The sequence below is a fragment of the Panthera leo genome, chromosome D1 (genome assembly GCF_018350215.1).
Source record: "Panthera leo isolate Ple1 chromosome D1, P.leo_Ple1_pat1.1, whole genome shotgun sequence".
NCBI lineage: Eukaryota > Metazoa > Chordata > Mammalia > Carnivora > Felidae > Panthera > Panthera leo.
The window spans coordinates 73,710,669-73,716,668 of NC_056688.1; positions in this window are offsets into that span (position 1 = coordinate 73,710,669).

Sequence of the window (6,000 nt, forward strand, 5' to 3'; positions counted from 1 at the left end):
TGTGCAAAAAGTGAAATGCCAAATCTTTATAAGACTATATATTGTATGATTCCATTTTTATGAAATTTCTAGAAAAGCCAAAAATCTAGAGACAGAAATAAGATCAGTGGTTAACTGATGCTTGGGATGGGAGTGGGGTTGATTGCAAATGCAGAGGAGGGATCTTTTAAGGTAGTGGAATTATTTTAAAACTGACTGTATTAATGATTACATAACTGTGTAAGCTTACTAATGTTCATGGAAACTTACAATGGGTAAGTTTTATATTATATATTTTTAAAAGAACATTTAACAATAAAAGAGTCAATTCATCAAGAAAGCATAACAATCAATAATTTGCATGCACCTAACAACAGAGCTCCAATATATGTAACGAAAAAACTTATAATCATAGTTAAATATTTCAACACCTGGTACCAATGATTCAAAGAACAAGCAGATAGAAAATCAGTAAGTCTGTATATAGACTTGAACAATACTATAAACTAATGGGACCTAATTTACATTCATAGAACACTCCACCCAACAAGAATAGAATACTTATTCTTTTCAAATGGACATGAAATATTTGTAAAGAAAGACCATATTCTGACCATAAGCTAAAACTAAAAAAATTTATAAGAATACTGTCATAAAAATCATCTTCTCTTACCACAATGGAATTGTTAGAAACCATTAATAGAATGGTTTTTTGGAAGACTCTCCATTTATCTAGAAATAAAACACTTCTAAATTATCCATGGGTCAAAGGAAACATTTTTTTAAGTTAGCAGTGATCGGAAGTTAAAACACAATATATCAAAATTTATGGGACATATCTAAAGCACTATTTAGAGGGAAAATTGTAACACTAGTTGCCTATATTAAAAAAGAAGAAATGTGTCAATTAATTATCTTAATTCTCACTCTAAGCAACTAGAAAAAGAAAAGATAAAATTAAATTCAAAGTAAATTTAAGAATGGAAAACTCATAAAGTTGGAACGAATAAGATGGAAAATAATAGAGAATAAATCATAGAAAAATCCATAAAACCAAAGTGTCGTTTTTTAGGAAAGCTGGATAAAACTGGTATACCTCTAGACTAATTAATCCAGAATAAAAGGTAGAGGGGGGTGCCTGGGTGGCTCAGTTGGTTGGATGTCTGACTTCGGCTCAGCTCATGATCTCACAGTTCATGCATTTGAGTCCCAGGTAGGGCTCTGTGCTGACAGCTTGGAGCCTGGAGCCTGCTTCGGATTCTGTGTCTCCCTCTCTCTCTGCCCCTCCCCCACTCATGCTTTGTCTCTCTCCATCTCTCAAAAATGAATAAACATTAAAAATATTTTTTTCAAAAACAAGGGCAGAGGAATAAATGACCAGTGTCAGGATTTAATAAAGGAACATTAATGCATGTCTTATGGACACTAAAAGATAATAAAATATCATTATGAAAAACTTAATTCCCCTAAATTTAACAATGTAGATGAAATATAAAATTAAAAAGAAAAAGAAAAATAGATAAACACACAATTACAGTTGGAGACATCAAAACTCTTCTCTGAGTAATAGATACAATAAGTAGACAACAAGTCAGTAAAAAGAGATAGAATCTGAATAATATGACTAATCAAAGTGATCTAACTGACATTTAAGGAAAACTCCACTCACCAGCAGCAGAATATTCAATCTTCTCAAATATACATGAAGCATTCACCAAGAGAGAATATATTCTGGGTCACTAAAAAAACCTCAAGAAATTGTTTTTAAAAATTGAGATAATAGGAAGTATGTTCCTTTAACAAACAGAATTAAATTAGAAATGATAACAAAGATGTCTGGGAAATCCACAAATATTTGTAATTTAAGCAATGTATTTATTAATAACTAATAGGTCAAAGAAGGAGTTGTAGGAGAAATAAGAAAATACTCTGAATTGAATGAAAATACAAGTCCTACATATTACAATTAGCAGGGTACAGCTAAAGTAATATGCAGACAAATATTTACAGCATTAAATGCTAATGTTTAAATAGAAGGAAGACTATAAAACAATTATCTAAGTTTTCGCTTCAAAAAAAAAAAAAAAAAGATAGAAAGAAAAAGAAGAGTAAATTAAATCCAAACCAAGTACAGGAAGAAAATAGTAAGGATAAGAGTAAAAATCAATGGAATTTAAAAGAAAAAAGTTACAGAGAAAAATTAACATATCCAAAGTGGTTCTTTGACAAAATCCATAAAATTGATAAACTTCTAACCAGTCAGATTAAGAAAAAGGAGAGATGATAAAAATTATCAGTATCAGGAATGAATGAAGGGAGTTTACTACAGACCTTGCAGACACTGAAGCAGAATAAAATATTATTGTGAAAATACAATTCCAATAAATTTTAGCAACTTAAAAGAAATGGAAAATTTCTTGAACACACAACTACCAAATGTTACTCAAGAAGAATTAAGTAATCTGGATAACACTATATCTATTAAAAAGATTCAATTAGTAATTAAAAACTTTCCAACAAAGAAAACCCCAGGATCAGATGCCTTCACTGGAAAATTTCACCAAATACTAAGGAAGAAATAATACCAATTATATGCAAACTCTTCCAGATAATTAAAGAGGAGAGAATACTTCCTAATTCATTTATATGGGCAGCATTACCTTTATACTGAAAACAGAAAAAGACGTTATGAAAAAAATAAACTACAGACCAATATCCCTCATGGGTATAGATGCAGAATTCTTAAGAAAATATTAGAAAATAAAAATCTAGGGGTGCCTGGGTGGCTCAGGTCATGATCTCACAGTTTGTGAATTCGAGCCCTGCATCAGGCTCTGTGCTGACAGTGCAGAGCCTGGAGCCTGCTTCGGATTCTGTGTCTCCCTCTCTCTCTGCCCCTCCCCCGCTCATGCTTTGTCTCTCTTACTCTCAAAAATAAATAAACATTAAAAAAGAAAGGAAAAAGAAAAATCTAGCAATATAGAAAAAAAAACAACAGTATGTCACGACCAAATGGGGCTTATCTCAGGTATACCAGGTCAGTTCAACATCTGAAAATTAATGTAACAGAGAAAAATCGCTGTCAACAAAGGAATAGCAACAGACATAATATCATCTCAATAAATGCAGAGAAAGCACTAGAAAAAATTCAACATTTATTCATGATAAAAACTTTCAGAAAACTAACAATAGAAGGAAACTTTCTCAATCCAAGAAAGGGCATCTAAGAAAAATTCTCTAGGTGGTATCATATTTAATGATGAAAGACTAAATGCTTACCCCCTAAATTTGAGAACAAGGTAGGATATCTTTCCTCACCACCTCTATTCAACATTGTACAGCAAGTTCTGACCAATGAAGTAAGACAAGAAAAAGAAACAAAAGGTATACAGATTGGAAAGAAAGAAATAAAACTATCTCTATTCTCAGATGACATAAGTGTTTCTGTAGAAAATCCTGAAAAATCAGTAAACTAATAAGTGAGTTTAGCAAGGCTGTAGGATATAAGGTCAATATAAATCAACAAAGAACTTGAAATTACAATTTAAAATAAGTACTGTTTCAGTGGGCTATTATAATGAAAACACAATACTGTGAGTGGCTTAAATAACAGAAATTTATTTTCTCATAGTTCTGGATGTCAAGAAGTCCAAGGTCAAGGTGCAGGCTGATTTGGGTCTCAACTCTCCTGCATGGTCACTGATCTTTGTCATGAGCAAACAGTGAAAGGTTGATGGAGAGGAGTCTACAAGCAAGTACGAACCACTCTTTTGTTTGCAACTTCCAGAATTTCTATATTTTCAAATTAACCCACATTTGGCCTTTAGCAATTTGTTTTAAAAATTTATCTCATGAAATAAGTCAGACAGAGAATGATAAATACCATATGAAATCACTTATGGAATCTAAAACAAAAGCAAAGGGGCGTCTGGGTGGCTCAGTCAGTTAAGTGTCCAACTCTTGATTCTGCTCTCATCTTGCAGTCATGAGATCAAGCCCTGAGTAGAGCTCTGTGATGGGCATGGAGGCTTCTTGGGATTCTCTCTCTGCCCCTTCCCTGCTCACATGTGCTCTCTCTCTCAAAATAAATAAATAAACATTAAAAAAAGGACAACAAAAACAAAAATGAAAACCAAGCTCATAGATACAGAGAACAGATTGGTGGTTGCCAGGGGTAAGGGGTGGAGTGTGGGGAAAACAGGTGAAGGGAATCAAAAGGTACAAACTTCCAGGTATAAAATAAATAAGTGATGGGCATATAATGTACAGCATGGTGACTATAGTTAATGATACAGTATTGCATATCTGAAAGTGGCTAAGAGAGTAGATATTAAAAGTTCTCATCACAAGAAAATATTCTGTAACTATGTATGGTGACAGATGTTAACTAGACTTAATGTAGTGATCATTTTGCAATATACACAAATATCCAATCATTATGTTGTACACCTGAAACTAATATAACGTTACATGTCACTTATACATTAATAGAAGACATAAAGTCCTTTGATGTAACAAAAATAAATAAAAATTTGTCTCTTCTCTGTTTACCTCTTTCTACATCACCTAGATCTCTTCTTATACTCTGCCATAGGTAAACAAATTCTGTCTCTGTTTGGAGGGCCCTGTATTTCCTTAGGTTTCACACTGTTTGGTTACCCTAACACCTCTACTCTCTGATGGGTTATTAGTTATCCACTGCTCCCTAACAAATTGTCCCCCAAACATAGCAGCTTAAAGCAACGCACAATTATATCTCACAGCTGCCATGTCTCAGGAATATGGGAGAGGCTTAACGGCGTGGTTTTGGTTCAGGGTCTCTTATGAGGTTGCAGTCAAACTCTCTCAAACTCTCATCCAGGGTTATAGAAACCTCAAGACCTGAAGGAGGTTGAAGACTTTTTCCCAGCTCATGCTGATGGTTTTCAGTAGACCTTGGTATATTGCTGGCTGTTGGTCGGAGACTTCAGTTCTTTGGGCCCTTCTTTAGGGATGTTCACAACCTGGCACCTTGCTGCCCCCAGAGTATGTGATGAGTGATGAAAGAGAGAGAGAGAGCCCAAAAAAGAATACCATATTATCTTATAACCTAATCTTCGATATAGTGTTATCATCACTTCTGCCGCATTCTATGGCTTATGCGGATTGACCTGGTATAATACAGGAGAACATTACACACGGGTTAAAATACCAGGAAGTAGGGATTACAGGGAGCCATCTTGGAAGCTGGCTACTACAGATGGGTTCCTGAAATGTTACAGTTTTGTAATTTATCCAGCTTTATCTTTCTGTTACTGTAGAAACAATGAGCAAAGCTCTTTCCAGATTTCTACATCCCAGGCATAAGTTAGAAGTCTTAAGTCTCCCTATACTTACACTTCTGTCTTATGCTTTTCACCTTTTGTCTTATTGCACTGTATTTTGAGAGAAGTCCTTGGCACTGTTTTTTAGTTCACTATTCAGTTTACAATATGTTCATCAAGTCTTCTATTATTTTTTCTCCAACAAAAAGGTTTTCATTTCTGAGAAAAATTGAGAGGCTTTTTTTTTAAAAATTCTATTTTAGGGGCGCCTGGGTGGCTCAGTCAGTTGAGCGTCTGACGTTGGCTCAGGTCATGATCTCACAGTTCGTAAGTTCGAGCCCCACGTCAGGCTCTGTGCTGACATCTCAGAGCCTGGACCCTGCTTCGGATTCTGTGTCTCCCTCTCTCTGCCCCTTCCCTGCTCATGCTCTGTCTCTCTCTGTCTCTCAAAAATGAATAAATGTCAAAAGAATTTTTTAATCTATTTTAATCTATGTTTTAAAAATCTATTTAATAGTATATAGGATGCATGCTGTTGGTAACTGCTATTGGTCCAGGGATGGACATGTAACACAAAGTTGCCCAGTCAGACTCAAGAAAAAGACTTGCATTCCATGACCGGGGAGAGAATATTTGCCTCTTTTCCATTAAACTGAATAAAGGGGGAAAACTCTCCCTTTTCTGTTGGCCACTATCTTACAACTAGGAGGCAGCCATC